This window comes from Hemicordylus capensis, chromosome 6 (genome assembly GCF_027244095.1).
Source record: "Hemicordylus capensis ecotype Gifberg chromosome 6, rHemCap1.1.pri, whole genome shotgun sequence".
NCBI classification, from domain to species: Eukaryota; Metazoa; Chordata; class Lepidosauria; order Squamata; family Cordylidae; genus Hemicordylus; species Hemicordylus capensis.
The window spans coordinates 95,183,169-95,204,534 of NC_069662.1; the positions used below are offsets into that span (position 1 = coordinate 95,183,169).

General features: G+C 45.1%; 1 long non-coding RNA gene across 2 annotated transcripts; it reads right to left on the minus strand.

Moving 5' to 3' along the window:
* Positions 1–2,634: 2,634 nt before the first annotated feature.
* On the minus strand, positions 2,635–21,250 carry LOC128332072 (uncharacterized). Of its 2 annotated transcripts, XR_008310547.1 has the most exons (3): positions 21,130–21,242; positions 18,809–18,925; positions 2,635–4,403 (listed from the first exon to the last, which is right to left on the minus strand). It is a non-coding gene; the product is annotated as an uncharacterized LOC128332072 (long non-coding RNA). The 2 variants fall into 2 exon arrangements; XR_008310546.1 differs by lacking the exon at positions 18,809–18,925 and having other exon boundaries at positions 21,130–21,250.
* Between the last annotated feature and the right edge of the window lie 116 nt (positions 21,251–21,366).

The window sequence follows — 21,366 nt, forward strand, 5'->3', positions numbered from 1 at the left end:
CTATTATACATTAGTGAAGGCACTATTCTACCTGTCCTATTCATGCACTATGCAATGAAGTGCTCCACACGAGTAGTGTGGAGAGCCGGATGGGGTTAGGCGGGGAGAGCGGGCTTGACCCACTCTCCCTACACACGAGCACTCAGCGCATCCTGGGGGGCCAGATCGTCTGCCCACACGATTACCATTATCTGTGATGGAGCCAGTAGGGGCGGCGGGGATCAGGGGCCGCCTGGCCCCCAGAAGTCCCAGCATGCCCTGTACAAGTACGCCAGGCATGCTGGGGAGCCCCCCCAACACCAAGAGGCTTGTTGGAGTGCTCGCTCTGCTAACCTCATTTCAGGGGAAGGGCATTTAGGGATATATGCTGCTAGGAGCCGCACGGCTACTGTTGCAGCACACGGCCTCCCAAAACTGGGCTGGGCTCCCTTAGCCTCCTTTTGGGAGTTCATGAGAATAGCCTCAATAACTAGTTTAATTAAAAGCCAGAAGAGTGGTCCCCACCCCCCGCTCTTACTAAGGAGACAAGAGAAATCCATCATTGTACCAAAAAAGGGTTAGCAGCAGTTACAGTGCATATCGCAGCAGGCTCTGTGTTAACGAGCTATCCAAGTGCTCATGTCTATGCATTTGCATGTATGTGCAGCAGAGACAAGATGCATCCATTCTCTACCCTGAGATTTAACTTCGCGAGACCTTGCAGATGGAGCTGAATCGTGACGAAAATTAACGGCAATCCAAGCAACTTGCATTTAAAATGTTGACAAGGCATGCTTAAAAGAGGGGGAAATAGGAACGGATTTTCTGGAGGCAGGGACCAAAATATAGACTGTTCCTGGCAAACAGGGACAGTTGGAACATATGTGTGGTATGCTGAAAGTTCCCTATAGTGAGGCATGGATATCTTCTTCTTCTTCTACTGCGTCTACTACTACCACCACCACCACCAAAGTCCTCAAAGCAGAAAAATAAATAAATAATAAATAAGATGGTTCCCTGTCCCCAAAGGGCTCACAATAAAAAAAGAAACATAAGGTAGACACCATCAACAACCACTGGAGAGATGCTGTGCTGGGGTTGGATAGGGCTAGTTGTTCTTCCCTTGCTAAACATAAGAGAATCGCCATTTTAAATGGTGCCTTTTTAAAAGGGGTGATTCTCTTTTATTTAGCAAGGTGAGAGCAACTGGTCCTATCCTTTTATCCCGCTGGAAAATCAAAAGTTCAAGTATTCTAATCAGGGTGGGAAACTGATTGTCTTTAGTAAGCTTCTATTAGTTTTGGCACTGCTGGAGCCATTCTGTTAGGAGACAGATAATGATTGGGTTTTGTTACCAGCCAGGCAACAGAATTCTCTGCTTCCAATATACCATTCTGCCTTCCAGAAATCTTTACATTGGGGTTTCATTTGTCTTAACCCAATAGGTTATATTTTCAGGTGATTCTTATTGTAAGGGGACAAAACTGTTTAATGTGAATGGGGGGAAATAATAAAGAGCTGATTGGAAATACAAGTAACACATCCAAGACGCTGCTGGTGTAGAAGTGGGAATATTGCTAACCAATAAAAGCTATGCATGAGGTAAGCAAAATGAAGAGGGCTCGGGCATTCTGCCAAAGGATGCCTTGGTGGACATATCTTTTTTCAATAATGAACTCCCACTAGGGCCTGCGCTTTATGAGTCTGACACATCTAAATTACATCCCGCAACATTTTAAATGTTGAAATAATAGGATAAATTCAAAGCAATTAGAGAGCATATGGAATACTGCCTTTCTAATAGTATGCATAAGCATCTTTTGTCAGCTCTATCAGATTTAAGACCCCTGGTGCCTGCAGTGATCCGATCTGGGGTGATAAATGGACACGGTGGTGCAAACTGAGAGTTCTGAGCGAGGTCTGATACACAAGAAGAAAATCTGCATTGCAGTTTGTTTGCCGCGGGGTGGGGGCTTTGTTCCCAAAGAGTGTGAAAGTGAAGCGGAGATCTTCAGCCCAATCAAAAAGCCATTGTTTTACCAGGTCAATGTCTTCAAAGGGGTGCATTTTGGTATTCTCACCTGGCACCACTGCCTTAGGAAGAATGCCCTGCAGAAAACCCCAATTAACCTTCAGCTGACAATGAGACACTTAAATCATTCCTTTTCTTTTCTTTCCATTGGACAAAGGAAAGTGGGCAGGAATCATCTATTCCAAGCATTAAAACCAGGACATGCCTTTTACATTTGATAATAGAAGGAAAAAGCAGTGAGGTAGGCCTCTGTAAGTGTTATTAAAATAAATCAGCAATGCAACTAGAGAGGATCAAGGCCTTGCATCAGGGCAGAGGGGCAAAAGGCCAACAAAACAAGGTGAGATCTCCTTTTTTTTACACGGTGGCTGTTGTTGACACTGATTGAGGATTGTTCTGTGCTCAATAGGCAATAAAATACCAGGGAAACTGCCTGTTCACAAAAGCTTTCTTTCTGATGGGTGGAACTCACACTTTACATGTTTCCAACCCACGCAGTGAAAAGTGTGGTGATTTGTTCCTTTCTGTGTGCTCCCTAACTCTCATACTTAATTCTCTCATGAGGATTGCTGTTTACACAACTCCTCAGAAATATGTGAGAACAGCAGCACACGGAAGATATCTTCTGATAACTTAATTATTTATTGTCTACAACTTACTGGAAAAAAGTACACAAACTTAAGTTGGTTGGCAGGGAAACCAAGCACAACATACATGCAGACCTAGGTTCTAGTTTGCTAGGCCTATGACTGTTCAGGACTCTAAGCAAATCATAAAGGCCCACCTTACAAAGATTTCCACTGCAAAACTGAAAATGTGCCTTGAGTTTTCTTATGTGACCTTCTCATCCTGAGGCCTTCTGAGCTTGCCTCTTAAAAATGCACTAGGCAACAGCTCTCTTGCTGAGACAGTTATTCTCTGGACATATGTGGATATGATGGAATTCTAGATCTGGAAAGTACCACAGCTCCTGCAGGTCCAAACATCAGGTCAGTATCCTCCATTGGTTAGCTCCTGTCTTCTCCCTTGAACATGAGGAAAAAGGCAAGGTTTTGCTATTAGCATTTTCCAGCTCAAATATATCTTCTCTTTACTGTTTGTAAATTCAAAATACTGAAGCTGTACACAAGCTCAGCCTAGCCCAGGCTAGGGTAGCCCAGCCTGGACTAGGCTACATGTGTGATCAAGCCTGATCCCAGCGCTGCCCCTGAGCTAAGCCTGAGTTTTTAACCCTCTGTTAGCTGAGGTTCGCTTAACCTCAGCCAGTGATCGTCTGGGTGATTGTCGCCGAGTTAAATGGCTTCCCCCCAATCAGCCGCTGTTTCTGGAAGCAAGCCAGGGGGAAGGACTGGCACGCCAACCACGGTAGCTGTGCAAACGAGAGCAGCCACCATGCTCGTGTCCTGGGGCAGCCTGGGATGTGGGAGGGGGAAGTCCTCCCACTCTAGCTTCTGTAGACACTGTGCTTCCACTCATGGTCACATGGTCACATGGCATGGCAGAGAGGAGGGTGGCTTGTGCTCACCTGCTGGGGAAGGCAGGCAAGTTCCTAGGCAGCGCACTCAGCAGCGGCCTCAAGATTGCGTGAAAGACCTCACTACATAGTAGTGTCAGCGTTCCTGGGGGGAAGCAATTCTCCAAGGCAAACCTTCTACCCTCCAGCACTAAATTCTAGGAGTGGGCACGGCCTCAGAGCTGAGGAAGGAGGGAAGTTCATTCACTCCCTTCTGCCCCTATCAGCGGGAGCAAAAAGGTCTGAGCTCCTCTCCGGGAGACAGTCAGACTGACAAGCCCATCCCATCTGATCTTCTCAGTCCCTGGCTTAAAAAGAGCCCTGCATTTCAGACACTCCTCCCCCACTTCCAACCTGCTCCATCTTCCCTGGCTGAGCAGTTCTAGTGGCCCGCCAACCCCTGGCTCCCAAAAGGGACTTCTTCTCTACCTCCACCCCCTTCCTTAATATCCCTGCACCCATTTGCAGCTGTGGAGTTAATATTGTTGCTATTCCCTTTCCACCAAGCTGCCATCTCCTGGGATGTCCCCACCCATCCCCTGGCAGCTGTTGCACGTCTCTCAGAATCCTCCCTGACTCCTGAGAGGTAATTGCTGGGTTGGCCTTGGCGTTTGGAGCCTCTGGCTTCTCTTGGCACCCCACCGTTTGGCTGGGTACACAACCCCATCTCGCGGGGAAGGAGAGGAACTCCCGGCAAGTAGTAAATCCATGTATGTTCAGCTTCATCCAGTCCTGGCTCTCTTTCATGTATATCAGTGTGATAACTAACTTTCCAAATACGTGTTTTCCTCGGTCACAGATTACATTTCAGGTGTCCATTTAAAACTCCTTTAGTCTTCTCAAGGCCTGATTTGAAGCTTGATTTTATGCATTCTGCTGCTGTGAGAGGATTAAAAAAAACTGTGTTATGTGTATTTTAAAATTGTGTTATCCTTATTTTTATATTGTTTCACATGTTTTTGTAAGCTGCTTTGGAATGCTCAAATGAAAAGTACGATACAATTTTATAAAAATAAATACAATAAAAATGTACTATATGTATCAACTCTAATTTTCCATTATATGTCACCTGAAAACCTCAAATCTGCAGATACAGTGTTGGGAGGGGGGGACCTCCCTTGCAGGACTGCCTCTTGGATGATGAGACAGTGTGAAGTAGTCACCTCCAAAAGTGAGGTGCAGCAAGTACTGCTGTCCCTCCCACCACTACAAGCACCACCCTATCTGCCTGCCTGCTCACTGCTGCCTCTCCTACCTCCATTCTCACTGTGGTGTTTTTGGTTAATCCATTCCTTAATCCAGGCCAGCTTTTGAATTGGACTTTAGTTACTTGTATGCCTGTCCTAGAGTAGAAGCAGAGCTAAAAAAAAACAGCAGCCAGCAGCAAGAACACAGAAAAGCAGTCTGCACTTGCCTCTCTGTACATAATACCTATTTTAATAAATTATTAATATTCCTGATTCCACTCCACTGCATTGTTCTTGCATACCACAACTCTTTCCTTTGGATTCTACACTCACCTCGCTTCTTCCCTGTGATCTCCCTCCCTCCCTCCTCCTGCTTGCTGCCAGTGACTTGCAACATGTCAGTGCATGGCATGCCAGCCACCACTTCTTATCCTCCTCCAAGCCTTAGGTAAGGGGTGGCGGGTGGAGATGAGTAGTGAGCAGTGCTGTGCTGGGGATGGGGGTGGATGTTGAACTAATATTCATCCCAAAATCAGTTCTGGATTCCATTCTGATCGAGACTCAGGAAAGTAGAGACCAAAACTCATTAAGACTTGAAGACTTAATCTGTTCATGAATGTCTGACTGGAGCCAACAAATTTTCCATTAGTATTCCTTATGTGGTTAGATATGCCCCTGCAGTGGATTAAAGCCTTTGTCTCAGAGCAGCTCATGTGAGGGGGCGGGAATGCTGAATCATCCCCTGGCGAACTGCCTGGCTGGGCTCCTCATAAAACTAATCTATATTTCTGGTATAACTAAATTACTGCCACCACCACCCCTCTTATTGACAGAGCTTGAACCTCCCTGGGTCTGGGGTGGAATCCCAGGGAAAACTTTATTTTGCTATTGGAGAAGTACAAAAACCTTCCACGTGAAGGCCTACATGTGATGAGAAAACTGATAGCTGCTGAGTTCTTAAGGACACTTTTGTACCAGAACACTTTTGCACTGAGCGCTTGAGGATGCTTTTGCCCCTTTCCACCCTCCCTTTTTCTTGAATTAAAAACCAACTCTGAGAGGCTTGTAAATAGGAAAGAACAAAAACACAAATTTTATTCAGTTACTACAGACTGCTTCCGTTTGAGGCTTTAGCTTTCTTAGATACACTCAAAAATACTTAGTAGGTTACAAAAACAGGTTGTATTAGGCTTCAGTTTAGGTTGCATTTAGGTATGCTTAGATGTTTATAGAGTCTTGTGCAATGTAGTTAGGCTAGTGTTTCTTATGTTAATTACATTGCAGGTAAGCTATAATAGAACAGTATCAGGGATATGCAGAGCACACACACACACACACACACACACACACACACAGAATTCCTAATGCACAACCTGACTAAACAAACTGTTCCCTATGCTGAATTCCCCTTTCCTTTAAAACTCATGAAAACTCCAGATAAGAATCAAACTTCCTGCAATTCTGTTTTTCAAGAATCTGAAGTTATTCAGTGAGCAAAATCTTCATGCTGGCCTCTGCCATGAGGGAGCAAACTCCATGCCCTTCACTAAAGTCTTTCTACATGTGCTTCTCTCCAGCACAGACTGCCCTTCTTGTTCTCAGAATTGCTAGCAACTGTTCTCTTGGGTCCCACCTACCTGGTGTACTGTTTGGCTGACCTGGAGTTCACCAGCCTGTCAGTTGAGACAAAGGTTCACTCCCTGTTAACTCTTTAGAGGGAGGGGAGGCTGATCACTACAGCCCCAGATGATGTTGTCCCCTTCCTACATATTCTGATCTCAGATTACAGACTTCTAGCCCCAAAATGTTGCACTTGCATCACTCCCAGTCCTTTGAGATGTCAAGGTAGAAGAAGACCCCACAAGCCCATGTCTCTAGAGAGTAGGGTCAGGGGCTGTGGACTTTGAATTAGGAACTCTTCGTCTGACTCCTAGCCCCACAGAGTGCAGGAGAGAAAGCTAGTGTTGTGTAGTGTTGTGGCTGGAAATGCAGGCTGCAAACTGGGTCCAAATCCCTGCTCACCTACAAAGTTTACTAGATGATTTTGGGCCATCCAGTGAGGCTATTCACACGAGTGAGCAAAAATGGGCTAAGGGAGCCCAGCCCAGTTTTGCTCGCTTCTGTGAACCACCGGAATCGCACCTGATCCTGGTGGCCACACAGCAGCAAACCCACCTAAGTTCTCTCCAGCTTAAATGAGGTTAAGGGAGCGAGCCCTCCCTTACCCTCATTTTTTTGATTGTTTGTCTGCCATGACTGCTCGCAGCTGGGGCGGGCACACAAGGCAGGGAAGTGGGCTGCCAGTAATGCACCTCGCACTCACACAGTGCATTATTGGGGCTCCAGGGGACAGGGCACCGTGAGGCAGTACTTCCCTGTGCCTGACCCCTGGAGTGGCTGAGTGAGGCACGAACATCAGGAGAGTTGCCGCTCATCTGAGTGGGTGATCCGCCAGCCCAGGGATCAACTACCGATCATCTGCAGGGAAAGTAAAGTTAATCCTCCTTCCCCGCAGTTAGCCCCAAAGCTTTTCTCACTGATCATGAGAAGAGCTTCAGTATCTTCCTGTTTAACCTACTTAGTAGGACTTTTGTGAGGTTAAGAGGGGAGGCCATGTAAGCTGCTCTTGGAGAAAAAGAAGGATAAAAACAAATTAATGGTAACAATTATAGACAGTTTGGGCTACAACACTAGCACCACAACCCTGGTCCTGGGAATAATGTGATCAGAGAGAGACAATCCTCTTCCAGTTTCTGTTATACAGTTCCCAGATCTGCTGGGCTCTCTCTGAGGGAGACCCCCAAGTGATGTCTCTGACCTGGCTGATCATTGCTGCTACCTACCTACCTGCTTCAAGTACTTGACAGTACCTGTATATGAATGCCTAATAGTTGTAAAACAAGTTTGGGGATCACTGCAATCTGTAGGAATGTCTGTGGGTGGTAATGGAGACACTGGAGCAAAGAAAGCCAATTGCAGTGGGAAGGCTCTGGTAAAACCTATTCAATACAGCAACAAAGTACTTTGAGCATTTTCCAAACAGCTGACCCACTTCTACAAGCCATCATGCCTTCCAGATTGAACTCTGCCAACACTACTGAATGCCAGAATGATGACTGTCCTGCGCTCTCCCTATTAAAATGTTAACTGATACAGTCAAAAACTGACATTCAAACCAGCACAGTCTGATGTAGCAAATTAAGGCCACAAAGGTGGAAATATCTCTGGCAGCTACAGAGGCCACCTGCCTTTGGGTTCATTCCAGTTCCCTTTCCACAGCTGAAATATTGCCACAGATTAATATCTCCACAACCCAGCAGCCCAGGGAGCTTTTCTACAATAACAACAATGGGAACTTTATATCTGTAATAAATTGTTTAGGTTTTCTGACAGTGGAAATGCCTGTTAGCAATGGGTTCCACAAATATTGCTAAATGATGGGTGGAACCATTTGCTTCTGCTCCATATGAACTGCATTTTCTAGCTGGAACATCACTGGTTGTAAGAGTGTTGGAACATAATGAGGCTGTTCTCACAAGTAGCCAAGAGAGGGCTAAGGCAGCCAAGCCTGCTCTTGGCTGCTCATGAGAAGCAGCGGGAGGCAATCGGCTGTAGGCACCGCTGCTGCAGCAAACCCACCTGCAGAGCCCGCAGCTTAAACAAGGTCGAAGGAGAAAGCACACCCTTAGTCCAATTTTTCCAATCGTCTGCCAGGGCTGGCAGACGGCAGGGCTCCCGGCCAGCACAAAGGGATACCCACAATGCACCATGCACCCACATAGTGCATTATGGGAGTTCTCGGGCAGCAGAACGTGTTCTAGCCCTCAACCTTTGTGCTCCTGGAGATAGTGGAGGATTGTCTGAGTGTGTGAACCATGTACCCAATGCCCTCTGTGGATTGTCTGTGGGGAAGGTAAGGTGACATAACATTCCACCCTGCACACCTGCCAAGACCTTCTCACAGATTGTGAGAAAGGGCTCATTGTCTGAATAGGTCTAACCATGCAATAAAAAGCATGCAGCAACTTGATCCAGTATAATTTTCTAATCTAAAATATTCTCAATCTAAGATAAGACAAAGCACAACAATTGGAAATCACATAAATGGAACTAAATATGTCGCATTAGAGGAATGGCGAAGTCCCTTGTGTGGAAAGTAATATAGTCCGTATCCGTAAGATCCATATGGTATGGAACTTATTGTTTCTTGTTTGATTGATTTAAGAGATCCCAGTACACAATATTTATCTTTTGGAATAGAGCTAACATCAGCACAGTTATCATGCAAGTGGAAAAGCTTCAGAACTGGGTAGACAGTACAGGTGAAACTCGGAAAATCAGAATATTGTGCAAAAGTCCATTAATTTCAGTAATACAAATTAAAAGATGAAACTGATATATGAGACAGACGCATTACATGCAAAGCGAGATAAGTCAAGCCTTAATTTGTTATAATTGTGATGATCATGGCGTACAGCTCGTGAAAACCCCAAATCCACAATCTCACAAAATTAGAATATTACATGGAACCAAGAAGACAAGGATTAAAGAATAGAATAATATCGGACCTCTGAAAAGTATAAGCATGCATATGTATTCAGTACTTGGTTTGGGCCCCTTTTGCAGCAATTACTGCCTCAATGCGGCGTGGCATGGATGCTATCAGCCTGTGGCACTGATGAGGTATTATGGAAGACCAGGATGCTTCATTAGCGGCCTTCAGCAATTCTGCATTGTTTGGTCTCATGTCTCTCATCCTTCTCTTGGCAATGCCCCATAGATTCTCTATGGGGTCAGGTCAGGCGAGTTTGCTGGCCAGTCAAGCACAGTACACTGTATACTTTTGCTGCTCATGTGCGGGGAGAGCAGGCTAAGTCCGCTCTCCCCGCTAACCCTCCCCAGGTGACTCCCACCGATCATGGGAACCGCCTCAGTGAGTCCCTCTGGAGGTGGGTCTTAGGTTTGGTCTCACCTCTCTTTCAGCTGGATTGGGGTGTATGGAGGAAAATGTTTAGTTTCATGGTAAGAACACAAGCTACATGTGTAGGGCATAGCCATAGTGTGACAGTGAGTTGACAATGGGAGTGTTTTACTGCCTCCTTTGAGCTTTTGTTGGAGATGAGGAGGCTGATCTTTCTTGTGTGGGAGTGGCTTTCTGGTGAAGTTATGTGTCGTCTGCTTTGCTATTGATCGGCTCCTTTTATTAATACTAATTTTCTTGTATTTTTATTGGCATTGTATGTATTATTGATATTTGCATTGTTATTGCTGAGTTATTATCTCAAGAACAACACAGTTTCCAGACTCAGAGTCTCTTCCCCTAGCTTAGAAAAAACCATGCTGCTGGCCTGTGTTACGAGCTTTCTGAGAGAACTGCATATATCTCTTCTTAAGACCTGTGTTGAACCTGAATGAGTCATCAAGGTTCAATCAACAACACAGGCCTCCTAAAGCCTCCTGCAGCAGCTTACACATTAACAACAATAAGGCAGATCAAAAGCAAAATTAAAGAGAATTTAATTACAATCATAAAAAAGCAGATATAGATATTTTAAACACTTAAAAGGCAGAGACCACATGGCTGTTGATAGCCCAAAAGCTTACCTAAGGGTTTAGATGAATCTGTGAAAGCTTATAAGGCCAGCTACACTTCCCTGAGGGGTAGGGTTTCCATATTCAAGCTCTCCAAATCCTGGCACCCTAATTTGTGTGTTATGCAAATTAGCTTGGAAATAACTTACATGTTATGCAAATTATGCAGATTAATTGATGCACTGTCCAGTTGACTTGTGTGTGCCATGGATATCTACCAACAGTGGACTCTTGATGCCTTGTTATGCCTTTATATTATGAATATGATGATTAGCCACACATGTTCTGTAGCATTAAGAGGGCAGAGCAAGAGCTGCATCCTCACAGAGAGGCTGCGGCAAAGTCAGCCAAAGACTTGTCCCACAGCCAAGTACACAGAGTAGGAACATTTTTGCTGCTCTCCCTTCCCTCCAAAAATACTTTTTGGCTTCTAGAAATATGTGTGCATGCTTGGCTGTGCGACAAACCTTTGGCTGTGCTCTACAGCAGCCTCCCTGCGAGGGTGCAACTCTCACTCCACTCTCCGATCACTGTTCAACATGTGGGGCATTATTGTTTTGATATATTTACATAGCACTGGCTGCAGCAAAAGAGTTACAAAGTAATTCTGCTTGTGCAAAGGAAGATAGATCGTGAGCCTAAGGCGCTGGCACAAGGAGGTGAATGCATGGCAAGAGAGGCTGTTCTCACACATAGGCAAATCCAGGCTAACAAAGTCAAGCCCGGTCTTGCCTTTGCATGAGAACTGCCAGGATCGTGCCCGATCCCGGCAACACCTCGGCGACAAACCCACCAAGCCAGCCACCCTCTTAAATGGGGTTAAGGGAGCTAGCACTTCCTCAGCACCATTTTTAAAAATAATTTGCCAGCCCCAGTTGCTTGCAGGCGGGGCTGGGAGACTGAGGGGCTCCCGCCTGGTGTCGGGACAAATCCCCATAAGTTCCCCCGGAATGCCCATAATGCACAGTGCATTATGGGCATTCCGGGGGCCAGGCCAATGGGTCCTGGCCCATGACCCTCTGTGCAGCCTGAGGCGGCAGATGCACGTTTGGGCACGCAGTCTCCATGCCCAGACCAACAGTGAGGATTATTTTTGAGGCTTCCTCCCCTGCCCCTTCAAGCCCTTTCTCATAGATTATGGCTCAGTATCTGGCAGTTGTCCCTGATAGAACACAAGAGCAGAAATTATACTGGTTGTCAAGAACACAATAGCAAAAAATATTGGCTGCCAAGAACTTGCACAGCCAGTTTCCTTGCTGCCTGTAGCCCTCTTGAGTCATAACCACTCATGGTTACAGGTTACCCACTCACAGCTCATTAGCTGCAGGGCAGAGTCATTTCTTTCATGAAGGATACCTTGACAAAGGCAACCTATGCAAAGTTTAGCACAGAAGCTGATCTAAGAGCCTTCTAAAGACTTGGGGGCAATTGTGACATCCAATTGACAGGTAATTTACATTAGCATGGATAACAAAGACTTTGACAAAGGCTGATGATGCATACTCTGTATGCTTACTCTATTGATATTGTTCTTAGAATTTAGTCTGAGGGTACATGGTGCAGATACATTGCTGAAGGTAAGCAGATGCAGGTCTGGCCAATCACGGAATGGGTGGTCACCAGGAAGCCCATCCTAAATTTCATGGTGGAAGAAAGGTGGGATAGGAATGTAATTAGGCTTGCCAGCTCTAATTACTTGGAGTCTCCAGGAACTGGTATCCATCTCTAGCTCATTCAATATTATGAAAATGGGGGGGGGGGTAATCGCTTATGAGAAAATTATGGGCAGTCGCTTCAGTGAGAGTTGGCAACCCTAAATGTAATAAGCAAATAAAATTACCCATTTTACATTTACACAATTAACCAATGGAATCTATGCTGATTAAGGAAATGAGGTGACTGCTGATTGTTTTTGGAATATAGGAAAATGACTCTCATCAGAAGAGTGATTTCACTCTTGAGACACAGAACTGGAAAACAGTTGTCAGGGGAATCATAATGCCCTATGTACAGTATAGCTGATATAGCTTAACATTTTTCTCAATACCTAGTATATATAGGATATGTCTGGGACTGAGAGCAGACTGCAGTGCCACTGATCTCTGGTGATTCACCACCCACAGGAGGTGTCTCTTAAGCAGCTCTCCAACTGTGCCAACAACTGAATAGATGAGAGCACCAGAGGAAGCATAAAACTCCTTTGTCCCTCCTGTCTGTGGACTTCAAGCTAAGCTTATTTTTCAGCCAAAGTAAAGAATTAGTGCCTCACTTGGTGCACAGAGATGCATCTGAACAATGCCCACCCCCTTCAAGGCTGAATTTAGAAAATCAGCTCGATATATTTAGGGCCCTGGCGTCTCTGTGCAACAAGAGTCTTGGAACAGCATGTGAAGCACAAAGCTCTTTAAAGGCTACAGGCACTGTGAATGCAATTCTCTTAACAATGGCTAATCCCGCCTCTTACAGTAATCTGCCCTCCTGTGTGCTGCCTCCCCCTCTCCATTCTTTTCCAATCTACTCTCTGGAAGTGCTTCTTCCAAAAGGCAATTTCAGTTTCAAGGGGCACGATTAAGGAAAAGCTAAATACTGCTACATAAATGCAATCTGCTCCTACTTCTGTATTTGCAGGAAATGTCATGTTTGAATCAGGTAATCCATTTGCCCGTTTCACTGTAAAACAGGTACAAATATATCAGCTTTCTATGGATTGGCTCTCTGTCGTGTATCAACCTTGAACCAGCAATAGCATTCCAATCAGCAAGAGGGCTGCTTACGTTTACAAGTTTCTTAAAGATTGGAGCCTGCAGTTGAGAAGCTTGCTAATAAGGGTGCCATTCAGCACCCATCTGTGAAGATGAGTCCTTTTGTGAGTCCAAAATGTGAGACCCATTCATGAAAATAATAGCTACCAGTACACAGTCTAAATCAGGCCTGCTCAACTTTGGCCCCCCCAGATGTTTTTTGAACTACAACTCCCATAATCCCCAGCCACAATGGCCAATAGCCAGGGATTATGGGAATTGTAGGCCAACATCTGCAGCAGGGCCAAAGTTGAGCAGCCCTGAAAATGAAGACAAATTGAAAACAGCCCCTCATTCAGTTTTGGTATCTGCTTGTTGGACTGTTTCACACAGAGTGGAGGATACAATTGAATGTGGTTTGTAATGCTTTTGTGTCTAGTGATAAGTAGAATAATGTGAAGTTCAAGATCAGGGCTTTATTCACAGCAGCCCAGCCTTGAGCTCTTAGTGAGGTACTTTAGTACTAACATGGAAGTGTACAAAATGTTATCTGGTGAAGGCACAATGCATCTAGCTGGGCTCCTCCCTTCCCTTGGACGGCATCCTAGACACACATTTGGTGATGCTGCAAGAAAGGGAAGCAGCATGAGCTGCATCTAGGGAATCATTGTACTGAGTGAGTGCCCCAGGATATCCAACAGAAAACTGTTCAGCTCAGTTGACGGAGCCAGTTTTAGCATCAGTTTGATAATTTACAATATAAAAAGGCAGGAAAATGGCATTGAATGGGCAAATGGGCAAGGTTTAAACATATACATATATATTTGCTGGTCAATGACTGAATAAACTTATAACTAACATATATATATAGGGAAAGGCCATGGCCAGTTCATATGAAAAATAAACACAATGGAAAAACAATGAGGCTATTCTCACGCGCAGTGGAAACTGGGCTAAGGGAGTCCAGCCTGGTTTCCACCATGCGTGTGATCCGCCAGGAGCTGCATGGCTCACGGCAGTAAGCCCTCTTAACCCCACCCCCACCCCGTTTAAATGAGGTTAGCGGAGTGAACACTCCAGTAACCCCGTTTACCTGGTCTGTGTCGCCGTGATGCGGCTGTGCGCCATGGTGACTCACAAGGAGACCCCCGACCGGGAGGCTACAACAAGCCTTCTGACATTGCCCCCCCAAATGCCCCACACACTCACATGGGGCATTCTGGGGCTTCCGGGGGCCAGGAGGCCCCCAATCCCCACCGCCCCTACTGGCTCCATGACAGAGTCAGTAATCGTGTGGGTGGCCAATCCAGCTGCCCGGGGCAAGCTGTGTGCTCATGTGCAGGGAGAGCGGGTCAAGACAGGTCTCCCCGCAACCCCCCTGCAGGTGCTTCACACTGCTCATGTGTCTTTTAAAGTAAGCATCTTAGAGTCTGAACAGTGTACACTCAAAAGAAAGGGAAGGGAAGCATTGTATTTATACAAGTTACAGCCGGGGGTCAATGGTAAAGAAGAATAGAAAGAAATCTTAAAGTATATAGGCTATTAAAGGGTAAGCAATAATTTAGTTTGCATCCTCCTCCCCCCGCCCGCCATTTCCCTGTCAGAATAAGTGTTAAGCAGGCAAAGCTGTGAGTCATCAATTTCCACCTTCCCCTGCCCTGCCGCACGCTTTTCACATGCTAATCAGGTGCCTGATTAGATTTAGGGAGAGTATCTGGGATATAAGAGTGCAGATTTTAAACAGTGAGACATGGAACGCTGAAGTTGATGTCGGTACATCACAACATCTGTTCTTTATTTGTTGTTTTTAATTTCTTTTAATCTACACAATAAAAAGGTCTGGAGAGAAGAAAAGGGTTAAACCTCCTTCCCCAGCACCATGGCGCAACTCAAAATCAGAGGATTCCTTCAGAAGGTTTTAGTAGAAACACCAGGACTTCAAATCATCATCCTGTGTCTTGTGCAGTTCTGCTCTAAGTTTCTTTAATTAGAATACCAAGAACTGAAGGTGTGGAAATGGGAAATCTGGGACTTTCAAAACTTTCTAATTTCCCAACCCTGCTGCCCTCATTCTGTCATATTATTCAAGTTATACATAGGTATTTTTCAAATTGAAATAGTTGTCTTTAGTTCTGAAGATTCTGAAATTGTTGGACATGTTTTGATTGAAGCAGAAATGAACACAAAAGGTGAGCACAGCTCTGCAGGGGGCGGGGCAGTGAGAACAGGAAAACATCACTTTAACCTGTGGCAAAACTTATCCTTCGCCAGTACCCAGAATACTGTTTGAGGTGGAAGTGCCCAACTTTGGCTCCCATGGGGAGGCTGTCCCACCCCTGCTCTTCAGCTGCAAATCAAACTTTATTTTGATGATGCTGTTCAGTTGGCTTCCATGCATACAGTGGCGATGGGGCAGCCTTCCTGCAGGATGCTGGGCTGGGTCAGGCACCCCTTCCACACACGGCATTCCGGGTACCAGCAGTGGGCATGCATGCCATGGGTGAAAGTGATATTTTCCTGTCCGCACCCCCTCCCTGCAGCGGTGCTCATCGGCTGCTACTGGAACACACAGTACACTAAGAGCAATATGTGTGTGTGCAAATGGTCAAGAACAGGGATCATGTAGAAGAACAGAATGTGAAGGCAGAAGTCATTCCTTTTGACATGAACACAGCCCCACAGTCTAGTCTTGTGGCCCACCAGATGCTTGACAATTTAACTACTGATGGGAGTCAGTACATAGCTAATGGGCTGCATTCATCAATGGGTTGCAAACTGAACAGGTCTGTCCCATGGTTCCTCAGATTTCTGAATTTACAGTGGGTTATCATTCATTCATTCAATTTCTATACCGCCCTTCCGAAAATAGATCGGGGTGGTTTACACAGAGAAATAATAAATAAATAAGATGGCTCCCTGTCCCCCGAAAGAGCTCACAATCTAAAAAGAAACATAAGATAGACACCAGCAACAGTCACTGGAAGTAATGTGCTGGGGGTGGACAGGGCCAGTTACTCTCTCCCTGCAAAATAAAGAGAATTACCACGTTAAACGGTGCCTCTTTGCCAAGTTAGCAGGGGTCCACATTCCCCTAAACATTTTCTTCACTCAAATGAATGCTGGTATTCGGAATATTTATTTTATTTATTAATCAAATTTGTACACCGCCCCAAACTTTTGTCTCTAGGCGGTTAACAATAGCATAAAACAAGTTAAAATATATACAAAAACTTAAAAAAAAAACCCACAATTTAACAAGTTAAATATCACCTACAAATTAAAACCTTAAAATTCTTACCAATATGAGCTTGGTAAAACGAAATAATGTTGAGCTCCAGAGACATAGGCTGGGTTTAGGCATGAACCCAATATGTTGAATAAAAAAAATAATAATGGCCCTACTGAACCCCAACTTCAGCACAGCATCCCTCGAGTGGCTGTTGCGGGTGACTATCTTATGTTTCTTTTTAGATTGTGAGCCCTTTGGGGACGGGGATCCATCTTTATTTATTTATTTATATTTCTCAATGTAAACCACTTTGGGAACTTTTATTGAAAAGCAGTATATAAGAATCTCTCCTGCCCCCTGGAGCCACCTGTGCCTCCTGAAATGACGTCCCTAAAGGTGTCTGAACAGTACCTCGACCGCTCCTGCTCGGCTTACTGGTTGCCTGCTGCCAGCTTGTACCTGAACTACTGCCCCCTTCTTCTTGCCACTCATTCACTCAAGGTAGTAAAAGCTATTTCTCCAGGGTGGCTCCTCCTCCTGCTCCTCCTCACCACAATCAGCCTGCTTGCCTGCTGCTGCCTCCACCATTTCTAGTCCAATCCTGGAGAGCAACTGAGAAACTCAGGCAACACACGGCAGCCATTATAAAACGCATGGTCCATGCAAACAGATTATAGGCTGGGTTCAGTCTGCACTGTGCTCCATTCCTTTTGAGCTCTGGTTTAACTATTATTTTATTTTATTTTATTTTATTTTATTTTAAACATTTATATCCCACTCTTTCTCCAAGGAGCCCAGAGCAGTGTACATGGTTATGTCTATCCTCACAACAACCCTGTGAGGTAGGCTAGGCTGAGAGACATGTGACTCGCCCAGAGTCACCCAGTGAGTTTAATGGCTGAATGGGGATTTGAACCCAGGTCTTCCCAGTCCTAATCCAACACTCTAACTAGCAAAAGATGTCTAATATCAATCCCAGAATTAATATTAGCATGGACAGTTTGCCATAGCTTTCTTTTTCATATATCTACCCTACTACCTCAGAATGGCTTACAAATTAAAAACAACTACATTAAAAAAAAAGCCTGATGAAAGAGCTACAAACCATAAAAACCACAAATTAGTAACAACTGTGGACAAGGACATTAGAGAAATAAAGCTACTGTAAAATCTGATATAAATTAGTCTATAATGAGAAATGCTTGTTTTTGTTTAAACAAAAATGTCTTCAGTAACTGTCTAAGAGAAGTGGGATCTTTTGCAAAACAAAACAAAAACCCAATCTTGATGTGATTGCATGAAAGACTGCAAAAGATTCCTTTTGGGTGGTGTTTTCCTGATTTGTTAATGTCCTCCTCCACAGCAGTAAAACACTCAACAGAAAGTATCTTTTGTACAACTACAGCCAGGTTCTTTTCTTGCAATGTTTTACCAACAAGAGCACATGCACATTAATGAAACATTGCACAACAAAAATCTCAATGCAGACAATCACAACAAGATAGCTTTTTGCAGTGTTTTATTAAGGTGTGTGTAAGGTGTGTGTGTATCCGTAGTGCAGAGAGGGCAAAAACACTAACTAACAGAAGAAACTAGAAGATGCAGCAAATCATGCAGGAATGGTATTAAGAACAGAAGAACAGCCCTGCTGGATCAGGCTCAAGGTCTATCTAGTCCAACATCCTGCTTTCCACAGTGACCCACCAGATGCCTCTGAGAAGCTCATAGGCAGGAGGCGAGGACATGCCCTCTCTCCTGCTGTTGCTCCTCTACAACTGGTATTTAGAGTAATCTTGCCTCTGAGGCTGGAGTTGGCCTATAGCCACCAGACTAGTAGCCTACTAGCCATGTCCTCCATGATTTGTCTAAGCCCCTTTCAAAGCCATACAAGCTAGTGGCTATCACCACATCCAGTGGCAGAGAATTCCATAGATTAATTATGTGCTGTGTGAAGTGCTTCCTTTAGTTGGTCCTAAATTTCCTGGCAGTTAGTTTCATAGGATGACCCCTGGTTTTAGTGTTGTGAGAGTGGGAGGAAAAATAACCTCTGTCCTCTTTCTCTATTCCATGCATAATCTGATAGACCGCTACCATGTCTCCCCAGAGTTGCCTCGTTTCCAAACTAAAAAGCCCCAGATGTTGTAGCCTTGCCCCATAAGGATGGTGGTTCCAGGCCTTTGATCATCTTGGTTGCCCTCTTCTGCACCTTTTCCAGTTCTCCAATGCCTTTAAGATATGGTGAGCAAAACTGTATATAGTACTCCAAATGTGACCACACCAGAGATTATGTACAAATTCTGAAATTATTAAAAGAAAAAGGAAAAAGACTGGAAGATGACTAGTGAATTGGACCCACTCTTTGGAAGTGGAAACAAGAACAGATAATTCAGAACTCAAAAATCTGGAGAATAATTTAGGAGAGAATTTCAGAAGCATTGAGTCCAAAGGAGCTCCCACCACTAGATCTGGCTGGGGAGCCAAGATGGCAACAAAAAATTAAAAATAAGAACAAATACATATTTTTGCAGGACGAACCTGTGAGAAGCGGGGCCCAGGTTTCTTCCTTCCTTGTTCAGCAAGAGGTACCAGAAAGAGGAGAGAATACCCAAGGTTTGGTTTTTTTTTCAGTCCGTTAGCAATTCTGTTCAGGAACTGGCAAAAGGCTGGCACACTTAGCATGAATTTTATTCTATTCTACTGCTGCCAGTACAACATCTAAGTGGTATGGTATGTTTTGTCCAGTCCTCATTTTTAATATGTATATCAGTGATCCACTTTTTTTTTTAAAGGGGTCCACTTTGGCAAAAAATCATTTCCTACCACATTCCACAAAGTGGGGTTCTTTCCCCAATGCGTGTGTGGGGATGGCCTTTGAGAGAAATGGAGCCCGGCTGAGCTCCAGCACCAACTTGGAAAGGTACACGTGGAGCACTGGGAAGTGTAGTTCTTCCCAGCATGTTCCCTATAGAACTCCATAGAGGACATAGGGAACTGCCTTATACTGAGTCAGACCATTGGTCCATCTAGCTCAGTACTGACTACACTGATTGGCAGCAGCTTCTCCAATATTTCAGGCAGGAGTCTTTCCCAGCCCTACCTGAGACCTTTAGCATGCAAAACAGATGCGCCAGAGCTCCAGGAGGGCTTGCCAAGATGGCTAGCACTGGGAACAGCCACCTCCAATATGGTGCCAGAGGGGCTGTGTGGAGCACTTGGCTTGAGCTCTGCACAGGCCTCATCAACAAGCCACACTTAGGGTCGGTGGAAACTACTACTGGCTCAGTGAAGGTGCATACAGGGCCTTCTGGCCTTCTGTTTCCTTCTGCTTTACAAAACATTAAGCCACAACTACTTTTCCCTTGTAAAGGTCTCTAGGGATTTTCCAGAAAATATTTCTTACCGAGCAAATATAAATCTTTAAAAAGATGTGTCTTAAAGCAAAAAGGAAGAGGGGACAGATAATTTGCTTAAAATGAGCAAAATTAAATAATTATCACACTCCTTTCCCTAATCTCCCCATGTTGAACAACAAACAGAGCATGTTATCTTCACACTTCAGAGTTTGTTTTTATTACAGTTACCAACAACAGTTGTTGACTAAAAAGGGGGCAAAATTAGGTGAATTTCAAAGATTCCCTACTTGAGAGAGATGGTATAAAAACCCTGCCCGTAGCTGGACCAGGAGTATAAACTCTAATCAAATTCATTTTTAACCTTTGAGATCCAACTATCAAGAATAGCCTTGCAAGATCAGGCCAAAGGACCATCTAGTATAGCCTTCAATTCCCAGCAGCACTGGCCAGCCAGATACATCTAGGAAGATTATAGTCCCCAGTATCTGGTATTTGGGGGTAAACTGAATCTGAACATAGAGGATCTTTTATGAACGTTTGTAAGCACTACTCCTAAGGATGTGTGAGCCGGCTTGACTTCGAGCCAGTTTGGCTCGAGGGGTTCGGGTCAAGCCGAACCTGGCCTGGTACGGCTCAAAAAAGCTCAAGAATCACTGGTAAAGGAGAATCTGGTAAAGATTCCCCTTTACCAGTAAGGGGGGGAACCAGGGGACTTAGTTAAAGGGAGTTGGGATGGGAGGGGAGCAGTGTTCCCTGTAACAGGAATTCCCAGATGTTGTTGACTACAGTTCCCATAATCCCCAAGCAAAAGCCATTGCAGCTGGGGATTCTGGGAGTTGTAGTCAACAACATCTGGGAATCCCTGTTAGAGGGAACACTGGAGGGGAGTGCTTTTTAACCTTAAAGTTGCCATCACTGGCAGCTGTGGCAACCTCCGGGGTGGGCAGGGATAGCAGCGGATGCTCCTTCCTACCCCTGCTGGAGCAGGCAGGGCCATTTCGGACCCATTTCAGGCTTGTACACATGTGTAGAAAAAAATAATTGGGCATTTTTAACCTCCACACATGCGTAGAAGCCCAAAACGGGGCTCCCACCACCACCCCTGCCCACCCTCGAGGCCACCACAGCTGGTGGTGGCAACTTTAAGGTAAAAAGCACTGCCCCCCCACTCCCTTTAACTAAGTCCCCTGGTCCCCGCTTCCCCTTTGTTGTTAAAAGGAAATCCTTACTGAATTCCCCCTTACCAGCAGAGCCTGCCTCCCCTTGAAACGGGCCTGGTTTGAGTGTGTACAGAGCCAGGCTCGATCCAGTTTGGCTCGAGTCTGGTTCGATTCCAATATTGTGCACACCCCTAACTACACCATTCCTCTTACTCAGATATGAACATTGGAAGGAATACCATACACACTAACTGTGGAGTACTCAACACTGAACTCAGTGAAGCTATTCAGACGAGCAGAAAACAGGGTTACCTCCTGAAAGCAGATAGAACTCTATTTTTACCTCATAGCAAACAGACAGGCACATGCTGCAAACCCGGCAGGGAGTGTGAGTGACAGACGATTAACATTTTAAGGTTCTCTCCAGCCATTGCTAGCATTGTTAGTCCTCCAGCCCTGCCCATGGCAACAGCAGTCGTGAGTGGACAGAGCAAGCACGTGACCCAAGGAGACCACTCAGAGGGCTCCAAGCTGCAGTCCCTCTTTGCTGCTCCCTGATGGGTAGCCTCAGTTAACCCTT